Raw genomic sequence first — 22,996 nt, forward strand, 5'->3', positions numbered from 1 at the left:
TAGGCTTGCTATTCAGTATGTATATTATATTAAGCTGATATCAGATGAAAGTTTTGCACTTTGTCAGTTAGCTTTCTATAATATTACAGAAAAAACAGGCAACACACATTAAAGGGTTAGTTCACCCAAAAATGAAAATTGTCATCAATTTCTCACTCTCATGTTCTAAACCTGTGTGACTTTCGTTCATCTTTGGAACACAAATTAAGACATTTTAATTAAATCTGAGGTATTTCTGTCCCTCCATTGACAGTCTAGGCAACTTCTGCAAGAGCCAATGAGGTTCATTCTCGTGTTACGCAGCACGTTTGAGCTTCTGCAAGAGCCAATGAGGTTCATTCTCGTGTTACGCAGCACGTTTGAGCTTCTGCAAGAGCCAATGAGGTTCATTCTCGTGTTACGCAGCACGTTTGAGCTTCTGCAAGAGCCAATGAGGTTCATTCTCGTGTTACGCAGCACGTTTGAGCTTCTGCAAGAGCCAATGAGGTTCATTCTCGTGTTACGCAGCACGTTTGAGCTTCTGCAAGAGCCAATGAGGTTCATTCTCGTGTTACGCAGCACGTTTGAGCTTCTGCAAGAGCCAATGAGGTTCATTCTCGTGTTACGCAGCACGTTTGAGCTTCTGCAAGAGCCAATGAGGTTCATTCTCGTGTTACGCAGCACGTTTGAGCTTCTGCAAGAGCCAATGAGGTTCATTCTCGTGTTACGCAGCACGTTTGAGCTTCAGCAAGAGCCAATGAGGTTCATTCTCGTGTTACGCAGCACGTTTGAGCTTCTGCAAGAGCCAATGAGGTTCATTCTCGTGTTACGCAGCACGTTTGAGCTTCTGCAAGAGCCAATGAGGTTCATTCTCGTGTTACGCAGCACGTTTGAGCTTCTGCAAGAGCCAATGAGGTTCATTCTCGTGTTACGCAGCACGTTTGAGCTTCTGCAAGAGCCAATGAGGTTCATTCTCGTGTTACGCAGCACGTTTGAGCTTCTGCAAGAGCCAATGAGGTTCATTCTCGTGTTACGCAGCACGTTTGAGCTTCTGCAAGAGCCAATGAGGTTCATTCTCGTGTTACGCAGCACGTTTGAGCTTCTGCAAGAGCCAATGAGGTTCATTCTCGTGTTACGCAGCACGTTTGAGCTTCTGCAAGAGCCAATGAGGTTCATTCTTGTGTTACGCAGCACGTTTGAGCTTCTGCAAGAGCCAATGAGGTTCATTCTCGTGTTACGCAGCACGTTTGAGCTTCTGCAAGTGCCAATGAGGTTCATTCTTGTGTTACGCAGCACGTTTGAGCTTCTGCAAGAGCCAATGAGGTTCATTCTTGTGTTACGCAGCACGTTTGAGCTTCTGCAAGAGCCAATGAGGTTCATTCTTGTGTTACGCAGCACGTTTGAGCTTCTGCAAGTGCCAATGAGGTTCATTCTCGTGTTACGCAGCATATTTGAGCTTGTTTATGTTCACTGATCAATATTTGAATAAAAGCTGGACTAAACCACTCAATTCATATGGATTAGTTTTACGATCTCCTTATGAATATTTTTATGCATCATAAGCCCTATTCGGATGGTAATTGTTTCTTGCGCGTTCTTAAATATTTTCATCATTAACAGCTAGTCTGTGATTTTATTGCCGAACGAATCCAGAACGTCAGTGTTTTTCTTCCACCACCCGCGTAAAAATGTGGATGCGTGGTCATTTAATTGCCATCGAAATCCACATCTCAGAGTTTTCTAGAAGAGATCGCTTCTCTGTTTATATCCTTTTTGACCACTGCGGAGCACCATACTGTTGCGCTTTGCGGTAATTTAGATTTTAAAGATCTAGCCTACACTTTTATTACTGGAAAGCTGGAACGTATTTACAATAATAATCTTTCATCACAGCTTAAAAGAGAAAGAGTAAAATAACACACAAACATTTGAACATGGGCCATCATTACGGCAGTAATTTTATACAGTAAATTCCCCATTTTTAATCAGATTTAAATAATATCCTATTAGTAAATTAAATATGAATTTATTCTTATTATTCCAAGCCAACATTTTATTTACAGCAGACCATCATTCAGCTGACCACGTGAGCAGCGCGTTCCCAGGTTCGTATAATCACAAAATTCGCTCCTCCACCGTGAATGAATCGCCATCCGAATGCACAAGTGTTGATGATAGAGCTTAACTGATATTGAACACAGAACATGCTTTTGAAGTGTAGGTGTGAGAATAAGTTGTGATAAGATGATGATTAACAGGATTTAATTAGGCCAACATTGATTGTTTAGCATGAACCAATACATCATTGTATAGCGACTTTGAAAAGCCAATTAGAGTGGGAGCTAGAGGGAGGACTGGAGACATGAAATGTTTACTAATGTGTTGCTGACTGACCGTGGGGACTGTAAAGTCACATACAAAATTTGAAATTAAGCCTACAGTGAAGAACAATGCATTCTACATGATTTAAAGACTGAATGCACAAGATAAAGCAACGAGGCTTGCTGATTTTATGAGAAATCTTGAGTTAGTTTTGTACACCATGCTTTAGGACCCGTTTTTTTGGAAATAAATGAATACTCACAAGTAGGGCTGGGATAAACGATTATTTTTTAAACGATTAATCTAGCGATTATTTTTTCGATGCATCGATTAATCTAACGATTAATTTTTCCTGTCCGATTCGATTCGATTACCGATTATCTCCCCATTAATTGCCTAATAGCAATTTATACATGTTGATTTAATTATCTGAATGAAAAAATGAATTCCTTAACATTGCAATATATGTTTATTGCTCTTAAAATTCCAAAGTAAGACTATACAAGAGCAATGCATTCAATAAAACCTTGAAAACATAAAGTAGGCTACACACACACACACACACACACACACACACACACACACACACACACACACACACACACACACACAAATAAATAAGTATAAACCTACAACAAAGAAACATATTATACGATTTTTCTATGTATGCAACTCAGCCTACAGGCTATGCCCATCGATTAAATATCAACAAGTTGGTTAATCAAATCCAGGGACACACTGCAACCGTGAGCGTCTCGGCTGCGTGGCGTGTCTGTTTTTGTTTCGGCTCCCATGTTAACAGGTTCTGCACACTGCCTGTGACGCGCGGAAAACGCGTGCATGCTAGAAATAGAAGAGCGCCTATTTTTCACGTGTGTTGGGAGCGTCTCCAGGCAAAATAGAATAGGAAAAGATGTTTATATATCATTTTGACATGAATACATATTATTAAATTACATTTTCATGTTTGAAAGTCTGTAGGTTTACATAAATGCAGATATAGGCTTAATTTTAATAATAAAAAACGACAATTATCGATTTTGAAATATTGCAACTGTCAATACAGAACGAAATATTCTGTAGCCTATTTTGCCGTCAATACCATAGATATGTGGCTACTCCCGACGTTTTCTTTGCTGTATCAGTAGGCTATTTATGTTTAACATTAGGAATAGGGCTTCCCTCCGCATCAATAGCAGCAGCAGCGCCGCGTCAGACACGCTTCTAGTGTGCAAAGGCAGAGAAAACGCCACGCAGCCCCGTGGCTGACCCGCAACAGAAACGCCACGCGCATCCGCGGCATGACAGTGAAAACAGTTACATGTAGAGTGCATTACGGGCGCCAATACTCCGTTTAAAACCGGAATAGTCCTGGGATGAAACTGCTCACTTAGAGGATGGATACCCTCGGTCACATCAGCGCGATTAGACATTGAACATTTTAAATTTAAAACAGCTTATTATGTAGGTAACGTAGCCAATGTGTCCGATGCTTTCACTTGATGCAAACGTTTGTTTTTGTGATTAAAATACATGAAATATTACCAAAACATCTGTCTTCCTGTGTGCAGAAATTTGTTTATGTAGCCGTGACAACAAAACGCGTGCGCGCCGCGCGCCAACCCCATAGACTGTGGCCAACCCGCAAGCCTTGCACTTCTGAAAGTCTGAGGAGCCACTCGTGTTGCTACCATAGATATACATAATAAATAATATACTTAATTACATAATATACTTTATTATGTACATCTATGGTTGTTACTACTCTCCGGCGCCGCCATCTTTATTTTGAGTCTGACGAATCGACGCGCATATTTTGCGTCGACGTATTTTTTGCGTCGACGTCATCGATGACGTCGACGCGTTGTCCCAGCCCTACTCACAAGGAACGTAAGGATGCATTAAAATCATCAAAAGTCACAGCTAGGTTATTAATAATGTTACAAAAGATTTATATATCAAATAAATGCTGTGCTTTTGAACTTTCTAGTCGTCAAAGAATCCTGAAAAAAAAGTATGCCAGTTTCCTCAAAAATATTAAGCAGCACAACGGCTTTCAACACTGATAATAATAGGAAATTCTTTTTTTCTGGAGCAAATTTTTGGAGCATCAAATCAGAATATTACAAATATTTCTGAAGGATCATGTGACACTAAATAGCGGAGTAAGGATGCTGAAAATTCAGCTTTGTCATCACAGGAATAATTGTTAAACAGTTTAAATTGCGGTTTATTTTAAATTGTAACAATATTTAACAGAATGACTGTTTTTACTGTATTGTGAATCAAATTGTTGAGCATAACATAAATACATTCTTACCAAGTCCAAACTTTTGAATGGTATTGTACGTATTGTGATTTTTGTAGAACAGGTGGTGAATTTATTTGAATTAAATCTCAATTAAAATTTTCCACACTATCTACTGACATACCCCAAAGGTTCATGGTGCGTTTTATTCTACAAATCATATGTTTTTGTACAAGTCAGATAGTAAGAATCCATAAAAAATCACCAGCTTTTACAATCCTGATCTCTTTATACACGTGACATTTCTTCTAGAACCCCAGAGCAGACACTTACAATTTATAGTTGTTGTTTTGTTTTTTTATCACGATAAAAGGTCGCACTCCATTTACTCTCAATCCTATCTAGTACAAAATTAGATAGATGTTAAATCTGATCTAGTTTCTTTCACAACAGGCAGCTCTGCCTTATTCATCTCTTGTTAACATTGCACTACATTGACCATTTCATAGAAGGACCATTATTTCAAGATTATGCAACTGGACTTTTAATCATCATGCACTGGTAATCACCGATTCCCACATGGGCACAAAAAAAAATATCACAGTGAGCGCCAGAGTTGACTTACATCCAACAGAACTAAATATTTAACTGAATGGAGTTTGACTCATGGACTGCAAAATTAATTCCATAATTCTCAGTGAAGGCCGTATTTGACAGTATGTAGGCCAGAGCCTGTGCCGTCTTGCCAAAGCCAGGTGAACCAAAGGACTTACTGAATGTGTAAAGGTAAAAGCTTCGCACTGACTGCACTCACCCTTCCTCTGCTCTGAAATGGCTTTTATAAGAAGAAAGAGAATTGAAAATTAATGTGACATACAGGGGGGGAGAGAGAGACAGAGAGTGAGGGAGATATTTCATCCTCTGCAGGGACTAGTAAATATAAACTGATGCAGCTGTCAAATATTAGCGATATCTGATATGTTGGAGCTGTAAGTGACTGCTATAATCGTGTTTAAAAGAACAGCTCACACAGAGGCTGGTGTACACGTTTTTAGTGATGCAGGCTTGTTTACGTGCGAGAACGACAGAAAAAGCAGAGCCTGGGGACAAAGCTAAATCGAGTGATGGTGTGTCTGTCAAGCTGCAAGTCTACTTGTTAATGATTGTCGTCGGGATCTGAGCCTCCTGACTGCACCTTCCCGAGAGATGCGATCGTGGTTATCCAACCCATTCTCTGCAGTCAGTTAGTGAGTTCTGCTAGCATTTAGTAGGTTTATTGGTGCTCTTGTTGTGTTTATTACAGGCGTACAATGAAAAGGCAGCATGTATAATTCTCGTACACTAAAGACTGTGGAAAACTGATAAAACGCAAGCGCGTGAGATGAAAGTGAGCTCGTAATAAAAGAAACAAAATGAAAGCGCGAGGGTGAAAAGGGAGGCTTAATGACTGTGTTTGACTGACGGGGATTAGCGCTGTAAGTACACGCGGTGTGATTTGGGTAATTACAGTAGTGCTTTCCTGCTGAGACTGACTGTTACCTTGACACCGCGGCAGTGCTCTAAAGGAGTCCTTGAGGAGATGCGAGGATGACTTGACACTCCAATAAAAACACTCGGAGGAAAACAGATCCGGCATCACCCCTCGCCTTGTTAACATCATCAAATAAAACAAGTGCTTGAGGAAAAGTTACAAAAAGTGCAGTGATCTTCCCCTTCCCGCACAGACGTCACTCAAAACTCATGCTACGGGCACATTGTGGAGGGAGAACTGAATTCTTGAAATGAAAACATTTCATGTCTTTAAAAATGAACCTTGGGAAAACAGCTGTATTTACTATTCTTCCCATTTTCTCCTGTGCTTGTCCATATAAAACATTCTGCCATGATGTTTCTGTGCATTTGCAAAGGGAGTTGTGGGTGATTGCTAAGGTGTTTCTTGAGGGACCAATAAAGGGATGGTTTAGCCAAAAATAAAAGTTCTCTCTTCTCACCCTCATGTCACTCGAAACCCATAAGACTTGTGTCCATCTTTGAAACACAAATTAAGATATTTTTAATAAAACCGGAGATTTCCATTCCACCAGTAAAGACTTTGTAAAAGTGATCCATATGGACCTAAGTCTTCTGAAGAGACATGATTACTTTGTGTTGAACAGATTTATTTAGCCTTTTATTCATATATATATATATATATATATATATATATATATATATATATACTTTTTTTTAAATATCAACTTTAAAAAAATATATATATATATATATAAAAGATAAATTTTATATATATATATATATATATATATATATATATATATATATATATATATATATATACACACACATTTTAAAAAAGTTGATAAATGCACATCAAACATGGTAAACAGAAGCCCTGTACTTGACATTGTAGAGCAAACCTCATTAGTTGAAACTTTGAAGTCTATGGATTTGGAACGACATGAGGGTGAGTAAATGGCAGAATTTTTCTTTTTTTGGGTGAACTATCCCTTTCAACACGCATTTCTTATATTATTATTATCTTTTATTATATTATATATTTTTTATATTATGTTTTTTTTTTGGCCATATTGCATTGGCATCAGTGTTATTTTACTGTCATTGAGATACTATTACAGTTTGTATTTATATTCTGAAGTAGTTTTCATTTTTAAAACTAACTATAACCCTGATTTACATCAAATGCATTTTAAACATGATTGTTTACCAAAATATTTCCATTATTTACTGTATTTTAAAGGGTTAGTTCACCCAAAAAATTAAATTACCCCGTTATATACTCACCCTTGAAGATTTCAGGCCTTTGATAAGGTCCAACAAGACCTTTACCGCCCTTGTGCTTGTTTGTAGATCAGCCTTATAGATCAGGAGAAAATTGTGCAAGCTTCTATATCGTGTTTGCATTGAACACCCTCCCCACGCTCACATTCTAGCCCCTCTAAGTTTTCCTATAGCTCTGTGTTAATCAGTTAGTCATGGTTTTCCCCTTACATGTGACTGATTGCCTAGCTCATGTGCGAGTGTGTGGTCGGACATTTGAAGGTCAGTAAGATGATTGCTCTTGTGGGATTCCTGTGCTGTTTATCCCCTCTTTCCTCGTCTGTTTTCCCCCCTTTCTCGTCTGTTCCTTGAGTAAGTGTTGATAGGACCGTGTCTGCTTTTTAAATAAGATCTGGCAGTTGTGTTACATGTCCCTGAGATTGGATTTTGCCAAACTAATTTCCAATCTCTCTCTCCCTCACACACTCCATCTTTCACTCACTTACTCTTGCTCTTTTATCTTTTTATGTTGGTTCACAGCTACACGATGGATTGATCAATGAATTTCAATTTGGGCCCAAGAATGATTGGGTTTAAAGTTTACACAAGATGGAACGGAGAAATAGAGACGGGGAGAGGGAAGGAGAGATAATCATAGTGCGGCCTATGCTGGCATTCATTAAACCAGCCCAACTGGACTGGTCCAGCGGGGTTTAATTGGGTGCTTGAAAGGCCTCTGGAATCAGTGGACCTGAAGAAAGAGATGAAGAGCCGATGAGAAATAGAAAGTGTGAAGGCATAGCGGACAGAATTAAAACTTGGCTGTCTGGAGGTTGCAACTCTCTTTGAATTGATTTCTGGACTTGTGAGAAAAGGACATAGTGTTTGGTAAAATATGGGCTAAACCAGGGTTTTTTTCTATACTTCAAAATATCTCCAGTTCCTGAAGTACTGTGGACTTAAAAACATTTGAACTACATTGCATTTTAAAATATCAAACCAAATGGCGTTCAAAATTTCACAAGATTTGATCACAAACGTTTTGTGACACTGTTAGTGGGGCTCATGTTTTGAATTACACATGTGGTTACTTTAGCAATCCGCTGTCATGTGACCCACAAAATCAGTCATGCCAATGTTTTCTTTGCCGTTTATGAATATGATGACTGATTTAATTATTTTTCACCGCAGAATAGGGAAATTAGCCTGGCTCTGCCCTCCTACATACTTCCGCTCAATGTTCATTTCCCTTCAGTACTACGTCTGGGACTGCTGTGTAGTCTTAGGTTTTCTCCGAACAAATTTTTACCGGTCCAATCAGCGAACAGAGGGAGTGGCTGAGAACGATGACGTTGATGTCGAGCTCTAGTTTGAGTTGTAGTTCAGTAATGGCGGCGGAGAAAGATGCATACTAAACCATTCATTGCATTGTGGCACCGCTGTCGAATATCCAGAAGTTAAAGCCGGAGCAATAACAGTCTTTGCTGGGGTTTGTTGGTGGCCATGATGTTGTGGCCCTCCAACAGGGTAAACTCGGGAAAAGTTTGATTTTCCAGATCGCTTCGTTAGTGATGAAGGAGTTGGCTGAAGCTATTCGGACGGTAACTGTTTCTCATGGGGTCGGAAGGTATTGCCATAATTTAAGTTACAGGGACTGGTCAGTTATTTTATTGCCGTCCGTCTCTCACCACCCGCGTAAAAATCCCCAGCCGAATTACCCACTGCTTTTGACAAACGCAAGGTCGTGTTGATGTAACAGCTGTCCGAATCCACATCTCTGAGTTTTCAACAATATATCACTTCAAAATTCACTGTTTGTAATCATTTCTGACCCCTGCAGAGCACCATACGGTTGCTTTGCTGTTATTAGGATGCATTTATAGACTTGTATTTCCTTAAAATGCTGGCAAGTATTTAGAAGAGCAATATATTTCATCACCGCTCAAACAAATTAAAATAAAAGCACTTAAACATTTGAATTGGTCCGTTATTTATAGCAGCATTTATTATCATACCAAGCATATGACATTTTATTTACAGCATACAATCATGTTACGGACAGCGTGAGCACCGCGTTCCTGTTCCCCAAGCTCTCCTCCACCATGGCGTGAATAAATCACAATCCGAATGCACGAGTTTTAGGTTTTATCCTTTAGTTTTATTACTGAGGTGGCATGCACATGTGCACTTTTATTTTGTCAAATTTCCATGAGTGAAACAGGCGAAGGGCGCATGACATACGTCACGACCAAACGTTAGCGATTGGTTATGGCAGATCCAGAGTGGCTCAGGGCAGATCCAATAGTTTTAAACCTCAACAGGGTGCCCGCCTTCGCGAAAATAAACCCTTGTCAATGGAGAGTGGCCAGACTCTATGTACAAATGAAATGAATGAGAGTCTGGTAAAACCAGGCTATAGGGAAATAACGAAACAAATATATCAGTAATTGCAGTAAACTGTCAAACTGTTTGCGCTACAAGAAATATCCGTTTGTAATATCAAGAAGAATTATGCGTTTTGTACAGCAAAAAATAACCAAAAGCAAATGACACCGGAAGCCAGACATTAAATTGAATTTTTCAAATGGCCGCGCCCGTGCTTACCTGAAAAATAAGGTGTACAATGTCATAATGTGACAATTCCAAACGAGTGGGTTTCTGAGCTTGTGTTCAGTAAAAGCTTGCCTAAAAACAGCTAAAGGCTGTCTACACTGGAGCCATTGCAAAGCATTTATCCTTCATGTCAATCCATCATAAATAGAACGAGACATCAATTTACTCTCAGGGATTTGTCGCTCATGTCAAGCCGTATCCGGTGTAGACAGAATCACAGATTATAATGGGTTTTATTGTCTTTTGTCGCGCCGCTCGCATCCAGTGTAAAAAGGACATTTTAAGTTGTGTGATATAATGTTGAAGAGCCGATGAGAAATAGAAAGTGTGAAGGCATAGCGGACGGAATTAAAACTTGGCTGTCTGGAGGTTGCAACTCTCTTTGAATTGATTTCATGACTTGTGAGAAAAGGACACAGTGTTCGGTAAAATATGGGCTAAACTAGGGGTCCCCAGACTCGGTCCCGGAGGGCTGTTGTCCTGCAGAGTTTAGCTCCAACCCCAATCAAACACACCTGAAACAGTTAATCAATGTCTTACTAGGTCCTATAAAGGCATTAATTAGCCGTTTCAGGTGTGTTTGATTGGGGTTGAAGCTAAACTCTGCAGGACAGCGGCCCTCCAGGACCAATTTTGGGGACCCCTGGGCTAAACGCATATCATGCTTTTTTCTATACTTCAAAATATCTCCAGTTCCTGAAGTACTGTGGACCTAAAATCATTTGAACTACATTGCATTTTAAAATATCAAACCAAATGGCGTTCAAAATTTCACAAGATTTTATCACAAACGTTTTGTGACACTGTTAGTGGGGCATCCGGTGTAGACAGAATCACAGATTTTAATGGGTTTTATTGTCTTTTGTCGCGCCGCTCGCATCCAGTGTAAAAAGGACATTTTGAGTTCTGAAATGTACAGGATGTTTTTACAGTACAATTATGTCCTGTCAAACGATCATCAAAGATCAATTCGTGACCTCTTTAAAAAGCACACTGACCACAAACTTTTGAGTGGTGGTGTACATGCACTCTGACACATGTGCATTACTCCAGCGTGAGTCAGTCTATATTTAACTGTACACTCGAACACGCTCACATTTTTACAGCGTGCCTCAGTACGAGCAGGCAGGGGCTCTGGTGTGGCTCACTATTGCTTTTTTAAATTGCCCCACGGACCAGCGGTCATCAGCTTGTCTTACCAGGCTCAGCAACTATCTAAATTATTAATCTAAGTCTGGGAGCATGGACACATCACAGCAAACCCCAGAAGGCAGACACGTCTACTGTCCAGACAGAGAGACAGCGCATATCAGACATTTTTACCCTGTATCCTGTCTTGATAAATGTAATGTAGGTTGGAGCAGTGGCCCTCTGGTTAAGACATGAAAACCGATGAAGCTCAGTTCCATCTCATATCATGTACTGATCCCTCTCTTATTATTTCCTTTCTCCTCTCGACTTACCTCTGTGTCCAAAACCTTAGACTAGTAATTTAATGACTAAACAGGCAGCGCTCGAGTATGAAGGCACCTTCTAAGGAAACTTGTTTCACACTGGCAATCAAGACAGCATGACACCAAAAAAAAAAAAAAATAGTACATGTGATCTACAGGGCCTTACTACTTTTCACACTCAGGTCAGTCGAATGCAGCCGACGTGCTCGCGAGGTCATTGTGTGCATTTCCTTCTCTCTTCTGCGAACAAACGAGTCCGTATTTCTTAAGTGTTGTATTCATTTCTGGCTTGTTGAGGAAGCCGAGCAGCAGCAGGAATTAATTGCTTCTTTGCAGTAGTTATGTGAAGCAGCAGCATGCTGCGTGGTGATTAAAAGCACTTCACATGGAATATGAATGAGAGCATAAATCACGCCGAGCGGTGGGCCACGTAATGAGAGAAAGCACTCACGTGGTATGTCTGGGTCAATCCGCGATCTCAGCGATTACTGAAGGTCACGGAAGGGATGAATCAAGATAAAGAAGATAGCAGAACAAAAACATTCGCGCTTTTGCTTATTACATGAGCTGAAGTTAAGACTGTTATACAGGGAAAGGTTTACTCCTGGTTTACTCCTGTAAAAAAGTTACATGCAGTAGATTTTCCATGTTAACCATAGATACTGTAATGCTAGTAAAAGTATTATAATCAAATAAATAAATAAATAAATATATGCAGTGCTTAAATGCTCAAAAACTTAGTACTTAATCTAATTTAAATTAAATTTCATATTATTTTTATATTTTTCCATTTATGAGGGGCTGACACAAATGTTAAGTGACAATAGGCTGAGAATAAAAGATGAGCTTTTATCGTTATTATTATTTTTTGCTTTGCTTTTTGTTTTTGTTTTTTGCCTTTGTTTGTTTTATGCTTTCCTTTTCTTTTAGTTTTTTGCTTGCCTTTGCTTTTTGTTTTGCTTTCATTTGTTTTTTTGCTTTCCTTTGCTTTTTGTTTTACTTCTATTTTATTTTATTTTATTTTATTTTTTGCTTTGCTTTTTCGTTTGCTTTTTTTTTGCTTTACTTTCTGTTTTGTATGGAAGCCTGTTACTACCATAGAAAAAAAGGTAATTGCAACTTGTCCCCCCTTTTTTTCAATTCTGACATTTTTTCTCGCAATTTCAAGTTTACATAAACTCACAGTTACAAATTTTTTCACAGAATTGTATGATATAAAGTTGCAATTGCCAGTTATAAAGTCAGAATTGTGTGATATAAACTTTCAATTGAGTGTTTTTTTTTTTTTTTCTCGGAATTGGACTTCTGAAATTGTGAGATAAAAAGTTGCAATTATCCTTCCTTTCTTTTTTTATTCCATGCAGGAAACAAACTTGCATACTTTAGCTTTTTGTTTTGCTGTTATTTATGCTTTAGTTTTGCGATTTTGGGGTTTTTGTTTCGGAATAGAAAAATCAGATAGCACAAAGTCCGCCATGATTATGCATTTTAACATCTAAATTCTGAAGTCACAGTTGATGAGATGATCTTCAGGTTGTTATATCACATTTCCGCTAAGTGTGATTTTCCTCAAATACACCTAGATCACAAAAATAGAATGAGAGATCAAGAAAGAGAGAAGAGAAATCATGACACATGGAAAAGGGTGACAGACAGACAGAGAGGGAGATGAAAGCCGCCCGTGTATCAGCTTTCTCTCACCTATCCATCACCTTGGCGGCAGCAGGTCTGTGGTTGGGCCTGTTTGCTGTCACTGAAGCTGTAGTGAGGGAAGCAGCCATTTTACATCATTGATTTACATTAGTCAGAGAAGAAAGCTGATGGATGACTGAAGAGAGTGACTAACACGCGCACACACACACACACACACAAACACTCCCTCCCTTGTGTGCAGCCTTTTAATATTGCATTGGGTGTTTGGTGTCTGCTTTCTACTTGATGGGGTTTAATTTAATCTACGGTGGCTAACTTTCTCTCTGTGTGCGGCTCTTTTGAACGCACTGACAATTACAGAGCAAGAGAGGAGAGGGGGCAGATTAGGAGAAAAGCCAAGGTAACAAGACAGAAGATGGAAAAAGAAAAAGGGGATTATGGATGGAGGAAAACATAAGTGGGAAGAGAGAATGAGTGGAGGATTTGAGGAGATGGTGATGGTGTGACAGATGTGTAAAGATGAAGAGGAGAGAGGGTCAGTGTGGGCTCATGTCTAGAGGCAGAATGCTGAATGATGGCTGAGCGTGCGCCTCCTGTCAATGTCACCTTAACGGCTCTCACTAATGCAGAGGGAAAAAAACACTTCTTTTCTTAAGACTCTCATCAAGTGGTTGACCTGATTGCTTCAGACCTTCCTCATTTGCTCATCTCTCTCCAATAGAGTTGTATCATATGATAACATTTTTATTTCTGCCTTTTTCTGCTTTAATAAGACTCATATCATGATTAGTTTTGCTTATAATTTGGATGAAAGGTATTCCTGAAGTATTACATTTCGGAGTAGAATGATACCAAGGGATGATAGGGACGAATTTTAATAATATTTCTGAATTCTATTTATTTTCCAGAAAACATTTAAACAATGTGCTTTGGCTTTAATTCAATTATAATATAATATAATATAATAAATAAATAAATAAATAAATAAATAAATAAATAAATAAATAATATATATTTTATTATTATTATTTTTTTACCTTTAAATATTGTGTTTATAATATTTTTCTTACTATTTTGCTCTCACAGTAGAATGGGTCTTTATGCAGGAAAATAAATATCTTTTAGATTATATTTTGGAAAGAAAATTCATATTTTACAAAATACATTTTTACAGATTTCAAAGTTATTTATTATATTTAACACATTTTAATAATATTACAGTTCCTTCCTTCCTTCCTTCCTTCCTTCCTTCCTTCCTTCCTTCCTTCCTTCCTTCCTTCCTTCCTTCCTTCCTTCCTTCCTTCCTGCCTTCCTGCCTTCCTGCCTTCCTGCCTTCCTGCCTTCCTGCCTTCCTGCCTTCCTGCCTTCCTGCCTGCCTGCCTGCCTGCCTGCCTGCCTGCCTGCCTGCCTGCCTGCCTGCCTGCCTGCCTTCCTTCCTTCCTTCCTTCCTTCCTTCCTTCCTTCCTTCCTACCTTCCTTCCTTCCTCCCTCCTTTTTTGTATTTATTTATTTTCCAGATAATATTTTAATAATGCTTGGTCTTCATATGTGTATATATAATATAAATTATTATTTTTTATTATTATTATTTTTTTACAGATGACAACATTATTATGTTTAACACATCTGCAAATAATGCATTCATTTATTTTCTAGCTAATGATTTAAAAATGCTGTGTTTATAATATTAAACTTCTCATACAATATAAATGGGTGTGTGTATATATATATATATATATATATATATATATATATATATATATATATATATATATATATATATATATATATATATATATATATATATATATATATATATATATACACACACACATATAAGTATGCCTATTTATTTCAGATCACTAAGATCACTATATTTGGGGTCAATGGGATCAAAGCACTTTGGAAATCCCTGTAATAGAAACTCTTTGCACCTAGAAACCACCCTTAACACCCTAGCAACACATTAAATCCACTCAGAATACCTTTGCTACAAGATAGCAACACCCAAGAACCCACCCATATTTGCGGTTAAATAGATCCAATGAAGAGTGAAAGGAAATGATTTGAAGATAGAGAGTGGTAATGACATCAGGATACGTCGCATGCCATGCTTGAGGCTTGGCCATGTTTAATCCACATGACATCATAGTACCCTTTGACCCTGATTCTAATACATTTTGTTTTGTCTTAAGGCCAAAAGAACACCATTTCAACCCTGCTTTTGTCTCGTGTGAATGGTGGGCCACTAATTACCTCTCCTCCCCTTTCAGTCTTTGCTCTTCTGTAATACAGCTTAACATATTCACATCCCACCCTAAAGATGTTCATGAATATTCATGTGCCCCCTCAGTTTAATCCTCATGATTGACAGGTTGACATCTTAATCAGAGTGATTGATGGAGCACTGATTCCATTCGATCGGATATCTCCTCCTCGCCCCTCCCTCCCTCCGCCTTTCTCCTCATACATTCCTATGGCCGTTCCCACACTGTCATTGGCCATCACGCTAAGTAACTTAACCTCCCTCGCTAAGGTCTCTTTAAGCTCTCATCCTGATTGCTTCGTCTGAATAAACTTGTTGCGCTCTGTTTTGCGCGAGTGTGTGTTTTTGTGGTGTGACGCTCACTAAGCCCCCCTGCTCTGGTAATTGGACCTGCTTTCTCCGAGCGCAGTAGGAGCTGGCAGTGCGGTGGGAAAAAAAAGGCCAGAAAGTCATTCTGTGTGTCCAAATGCACTGCACAAATCCATGACATCAGTATTCTGGTCAGACTTCAGTTCAGACACAAAGAAAAGAAGTGAAAAAGGAGGGGAAGGCGAGAGAGTATACGAGACTGATAAAAGAGGCATGCTCAAAAGTCTTTTGACTAGGAATTAAGTGTGGCCCGTAGCTGGCTCTTTTTTTTTCATACCGTGTCTTTTGGAGCTAATACATTTCAAGCTCACAGAACAGAGAAATCAATATCTGCCATTAAAAAAAAGATTGAGAGTTTGATGATGAAATAAGCACTTTAGTTTTGAAATGGTTTTTTGTTTTTTTTCTCCCTTGTTTTTCAGAACAAGGTGGTATCAGACAACTAGAACAGCCGTGAGCCTGATACGCTGGACCGACAGGTGAGTGGCAGCATGTTGGTCAAATGACACAGACGCATACCAAGTCTTGATGAGAAATTGGCTTATTCAAAAAAGCTGCCCTCTTGTATTGGACCGTCCCAGCTGTATTGGACATGCTGATCATTCTATATGTTGAACAAGAAAAAAGAAAAGAAGAAAAGTACAGCATGGTCTAGTGACAGTAATATCATGGTGCTGTAATAGACAGTAGTCTCAAAGTGTTTGGACACTTAATCTGCACTTACACTAATTCAAAATGTATTACATTAGATGCAGTACATGAGATGCAATACAGTATATCATCCTGTGTGTCACATTTCATCACCAAATTAATGTAGAAACAAGCTAAAGACAGTAGCCTGCATTTTAAATATTTGTTTAATCAGCATATTTTAATAAAAGAAGGCCAGTATCATAGCCTAGAAATCTAGACGCACCCTAGCGGCAGCAAATCTAATCTGCCGCGAGTGTGGTCTAGGAACTCTCAATACCTAGCCTGACAAGCCAGACCCACATCAAGATGTTTGGTCTGGAAACTCACCATTGACAGCTCAATCCGAGGGGCTGGATAAACGGTTCATGCCCCCTCAATGACAGTTTATTAGGCTGCTGTCACTTTAAGACCTGCCACTGCTGCACATGATGCGCATCTCATATGTATCCCATTTTCACACACTCTTTCCTGGCATTTAAGACGTAATTTAACTCATTTTAGAATGTGCTTGCAAGGATACGTTGGGATGATTGTATGCGTTTTTGTCTGTTCAAGCACTGTCGGAAGTGTCTTTGTCTTTCTGTGCGCACGGATTCATAGACGCACGCCAGTACAGCAGTGTGTTCTCTTTTGTGTCTCATAGCACTTAAATGGTTTAAAATCATTTGCATGAGTAAGAGCGTGATCATATAATGTTCTAGTCATCTAGTACATTTTTGTATTTCTTTATTTTACATGTATTGTACATTTTAAAGTGTACATTTAAAGTGTTTTTAGTGACATTGTATTTCATGGCAAAGACTCATTACCAGTATTTTTAAGAATGCCGCTTTTAACAGGGTACATTGTCAATGTACCATAAATACCATAAAATGTGCTATTAGTATAGCACACATGTCCTAAAACACCATGATACTTTGTGTGTGTGTGAGAGAGTGAATTGAGAGCCTGTTATGATGTCTGTGTACCAGATAGGAATCATTGATGCATAAGGAAAAACAGAAATGACTGTATAAATATATGAATGAAATAAAAGGGGTGAAAGTAGGACACAGGGTCAGAGCTCTGTGGGGTTCTCAGCTACAAACACAGCGTGACCTTTTTGCATGGTAGATCGACCCTCACTGAAAACACACAAATGCTTCATTACTTCTGCCTCATAAACAGTTACAATGTCCTGACAAAGAATGACCTCCTATACATATGGACGCTACAAAGAATGACCTCCCATACATATGGACGCACACAAACACGCATACAACACCAGTCAAAGTTTGGACACGCCTACTTATTGTTTTATTAGCATTTTCAACACAAATGGAAGTATGGGAATTAGGTAGTGATCACGATTTATATTTGTCTACAAAACTAAGAATTTACAGATTGAAAGACTTTTTAAAGGTACAATAAAAGTGTTTCCAGATCAGCCAGGGTCACTTCCATTGTATGGATACGTGCAGCTTGGACATTCTGCTAAACATCTACTTTTGTGTTCCACACTAAAAAGAAAGGTTTAGGTTAGGTTTAGCCAAAATAATAGCTATGATAACATTTTCCATAGCAAAGAAAATAATGACTTCCTGTTAATATTGGGTTACACTTTATTTTTAGATGCCCCCGTTACTGTATAATTACATGAAAGTTACTGAGTATTATTAATATACTATAAAAACAAACTATAGGTTAAGGATTGGGGTTTTGGTTATGTATAATTTAGTTTTTGCTAAAGTAAGTAAATGTAACTTGTAACATGTACAATTACACAATTTAATGAAATAAGAATATAATAATAATAATTTAATATTATTACAGTTGTGCTGCTTAATGCATCTTGGTCGAATATCCCACCCATTTCTCCTATATCCTATTTCCTATGCCATTTAAAGCTTATATATTTCTCATAGAATTATCATTATTTATATATTATATTGCTATCTGAACTGTTGCAGTCACATGCAGAATGCTTACATGCTAGTTTGAAATGTCTTTCTGCATGACCCGGAGGTCAGTGAACTTTCACCTACGATTGAATCCTAGGCTTTATGAGAGTTCTTGGATCAGTTCTGTTTATTCCTCCCACACTCTATCCCACACCCACCCAGCAAAGAGATTCCTCTGATAAAGATCTCCCTCTCTCCATCTCATACACACCCACATGCTCGCACAATATGCATATGGTTTCAATCTTTCCAGCTGTCCCACAGTTGCAGTCATGAGAGGCCATCCTGGAACAATAAAGTGCGTGTGTGCGTGTGCGTGTGCGTGTGCGTGTGCGTGCGTGTGCGTGTGCGTGTGTGTGCGTGTGTGTGTGTGTGTGTGTGTGTGTGTGTGTGTGTGTGTGTGTGTGTGTGTGTGTGTGTGTGTGTGTGTGTGTGTTTCTGTGTGTGCGTTCGTGTGTGTGTGTGTGTGTGTGTGTGAGATGTCTCCGAATATGAATAGTAGAAAAAGACACTGGAGAGGAGTGGAGGATAGAGGCAATGGGTGAGAAAGAGACATGGTCTGTTTTGGCTCCCAAGGTTTTTGTCTAAGTCTCACATTCTCCTTCACACACACACACACACACACACACACACACACACACACACACACACACACACACACACACACACACACAAGCACGCATACTCTCTAGGGATGAGATATGCTCTAGAAAGTAGGCATCCTGATTTCCCAGCAGGCAGTGTTAATGGAACATCAGGTTCAATCTGCCCCTCACTCTGTTTTGTTTCATTTTGTTTCGCCCTGTCTCTGTGAGGTTACTGTACATTTCTCAGTCCCAGTTCTGTGATGTGAGTGGCGGCTGACTTATAGTCTAAGACCAACATTATACCAAGTTTACATGACGTGCTGTACTTTCGGTTTCAGTCACACTAGGCAGTTTGGGTGAAAAGTTTGAGGGACCATCTAACCCATCTGACCCACAGATAAGTTATGCTATTTCTGCTGCAAAACGTCTTAATTTGACTGTGGTTTACATAAGCTAAGCTTCTATTGCCCGGAAAATAGCTTTATTTAGGCGGTTGGTGTTTTAAATAGACTGATTTTTTTTTAATTTTTATTTATAGTTTGGGTAAAAGTGAGTTTCTGTCTCTCAAGGTTTTATTGACTCACCAGTGGTTGTGCACTGCAGTTTTTTTTTTTTTTTATCATATTCTTGTATTGCTAAATAAAAAATAGTTCAAATGATGTATTACGACAGGCAATAAGATGAAGAGAAGACAAACTGCTATGAATGGGCCGTTTATAGCTGTTTTTAAACGACCTGTACAAATACTTTTCCGCTCAAAACTGCAAATAACTACCATGTCCGCCACATTATAAACATTTTTCCGCTTTGTTTCTTTTTATTTCCTTTCACCTGGTTTGGAAGGTATAAATAAGTCCTTCATAGACATGAGTCAGTCTACATGTTTTCTTTTGGTGTGAGGAACAACCTTCTCTTTTGTAAAAAAATAAAAAAATAAAAAATTGTTACAAGGACAGTTCTTGTTGTTTGTCTGCGGTCCACCCCCTCATCAGATGTGCCAAAGTTCTTTAAAGCTGCAAAGCATCCGTAGGTGTTAAGTTTGAGCTGTCAGTCAAGCTCCGCGACGCAGTGACTGGCAGATGGACTCTGTTTTCTAATAAGGTCATTCTTCTTTCTTAATTGGGCACGTTCTTGGTAGCCAGCGGTACCCAATCTAACACTCTAAAAAAAAATATGTATGTGTAATCTCAAAAATCCCAGTAGAGAGCCAGAGCTAATCCATCATTCTTTTTCTAAAGGTTATTTTTGGAGAAAACTTCATTAAATAGAACTCCTTTGAGCGCATGTCAGCAAAAGTGTTGGTTGAGGCGATATGTGGGAGGATGTGGCATGAATAGCGTGTGCGTTTTTACATGTGTGTTTTAATAGAGCAACAACAAGTTTTTTTTTTGGTTTGTGGTTGAATATTAATTATCTGAAAGCTGCACCATTTTTGTTCGGACAAAGCATTGGGCTTCTTCATTTAGACTGGCTTCAGCAAGTGTCCTGCAGTTGTATTGGTGTGTGTGTGTGTGTTTGTGTGTGATTTACTGTATGTTTGAGTGTGTGAGATGAGAGGAGGGGCCGTGACCCATCCCGCAGTGCTGTTTGTATTTTTTCGTGGTCTGCTGCCGTAAGGACGTGTAGAGATTTGTTACCTAGGGTACCATTTATCATAGTAACAGCATCGTGCAGGGGCAACATGGGAGGAAACCAATCATCCATCATATACATGGCCTGTCTCCACAGCAACACCACGGCCCGTGACCAGAGTCGGAGCGGCTGCTGGGGGATTGAGTGGATCACTTAGATTATGTTCAGACTGCAGTTTTTCTCAAATCAGATCTTTTCAAGCAGACTGTCCCCACTATTAATTGCGATTAATAGTGTGGACAGTCTGCTTGAAAAGATCTGATTTGAGAAAAACTGCAGTCTGAACATAATCTAAGTGATTATATTATTATAGTATATTATAGTATTATATTATTAATTGTGCGTACATAACCGATGAACCTGCATGGTTTGCTTTGGTAATGACGCAGGCCTGCCAACGTTTTTGACGAGGCTTTCGAAGCGGATAGAGGAAAAACGGTTCATCATATCTCGCTTTCCAAATAAGCGCCCCGTCCGGCTTTGCTGTGCAGAAGTGTTTCCATTACTGGTTTTGATGTTATTCTTGTGCGTCACATTTTGAGTGACGCAAAAGACTATTTGAAATCTGAATTGAGTGTCCAGACTGAAATGCAACATGGCCTTAGAGTTCTGAACTGGACAGCTGGACAGATGGACGGACGGACTGAGATGGATGAATGGATGGATGGATGGATGGATGGATGGATGGATGGATGGATGGATGGATGGATGGATGGATGGATAGATAGATAGATAGATAGATAGATAGATAGATAGATAGATAGATAGATAGATAGATAGATAGATAGATAGATAGATAGATAGATAGATAGATAGATAGATAGATAGATAGATAGATAGATAGATAGATAGATAGATAGATAGATAGATAGATAGATAGATAGAAGGAATTGTATCACATTATCACAACAATAAACAAAAAAATGCATATAAGGTGCACAACAAAAGTAAATATGCACACACAAATGATTAAATATTAATTAAAATAAATTAATAAAAAAACTAAATAAAATTAAGAAATATATAAATAAATACACCCACATACTGCAGTTGCAGTTTAGTTATCGGATTGTGACTGAAGAATAATGCATTTTAATTGCTTTGATTGAAATGCTGTTTTAGTGTTATTTAGGCTTGTACTATAACTTTTTTAGCAGGCGATATGAAGAGGCACTTCTGTCTCTTCTACTAAGTGTCTGGGTGATTTATTTTTGAGTATGTAGACTTTGCACAACCCTGCAGCAACTGGGTCTTTGTAAACAATTTTCTTCAATCCTTTGAGCCCTAGCTGCAGGTGTGTGTGTGTGTGTGTGTGTGTGTGTGTGTGTGTGTGTGTGTGTGTGTGTGTGTGTGTGTGTGTGTGTGTGTGTGTGTGTGTGTGTGTGTGTGTGTGTGTGTGTGTGTGTGTGTGTGTGTGTGTGTGTGTGTGTGTGTGAGAGAGAGAGAGAGAGAGAGAGAGAGAGAGAGAGAGAGACAGCTCCTTTTCACTGCGTCCACCAGGAATAGCAGCCACCCCAGGGGTCTCAACGAAACTTATTTCCCCAGTTGCTTGTATCGCTCTGCCAGCAACGTCTGTTTTTACCAGTCTGAAAAAGAAATGTGTAGTAGAGTGATTCTAATGGAGAACCGGTCATGTTTGAGCCCAGAATCAAAATAAAGTAATACAAAATTGTATTTTGCAGTAAATGAAGTCTAGGATAGTTATATTTTTACATTGTGACATGATTTTTAATACAATATTTTTTGTCCAAACAAAAAAGTGGCATCGGCAATCTACCGGAGTCCATCTTTCAAGAAACAAATTAAACACAATTAATATTTATGACCCAGGCATATTCTGACATCATCTGTGTGCTGAACTGCTAACAGAAAATAATCTTCCTGAAGAGATGTATATAACAAAATATTCATAGCTGTCGCAAACAATGTTTTAGCCCTAATTATTAAATGTGCAAAATGAAATGTGCAGTTTTTTCAGATTAAAATACGTCTTCAAATCCCAGTTTATTAAAGGGGGGGGGGGGGGGGGGTGAAATGCTGTTTCATGCATACTGAGCTTTTTACACTGTTAAAGACTTGGCTTCCCATCCTAAACATAGACAAAGTTTCAAAAACTAATGTTGGACGTTTGATGGAGTATTTCTGTGTCAAAAATACTCCTTCCGGTTTCTCACAAGTTTCGGAGAGTTTTTTTTGAGTATGGCTCGACTTGCCGTTAATAAGAGCGGAAGGTCCTTGTATGGGCCGTACGGGCTCTTCTCCCGGTAGGGTGCGCGCGCGTGTGACTAGAGCGAGAGAGGAAATGCACGCCCGTAAACACTCAGGTGCAGATCCAGTCGTCCGTGAACACTTATTTGGCGCCGCGCTCCACTTTATTCCTATGGGTGACGTCGAGCGACTTCAACGCTTCAGCACAGCATTCCGGGAAGGCAGCGCTGCATTTGAACCGATTTGAACGCAGAAAT

General features: G+C 39.0%; 1 protein-coding gene across 5 annotated transcripts in view; it reads left to right on the top strand.

Annotated features, from left to right (window-relative positions):
* sulf2b (sulfatase 2b) overlaps window positions 1-22,996 on the top strand; it is a 191,095-nt gene that overhangs the window by 20,571 nt on the left and 147,528 nt on the right. For 4 of the 5 annotated variants that reach the window (XM_067446721.1, XM_067446722.1, XM_067446720.1 and 1 more), the window contains exon 2: window positions 16,102-16,158. The exons of the other annotated variant lie outside the window; for it this stretch is intronic. The gene's annotated coding sequence lies outside the window, so the exon portion shown is untranslated. The remainder of the gene's footprint in view (window positions 1-16,101; window positions 16,159-22,996) is intronic. 5 annotated transcript variants of the gene reach the window in all.

Source organism: Pseudorasbora parva, chromosome 6 (assembly GCF_024679245.1).
Source record: "Pseudorasbora parva isolate DD20220531a chromosome 6, ASM2467924v1, whole genome shotgun sequence".
Taxonomy (NCBI): domain Eukaryota; kingdom Metazoa; phylum Chordata; class Actinopteri; order Cypriniformes; family Gobionidae; genus Pseudorasbora; species Pseudorasbora parva.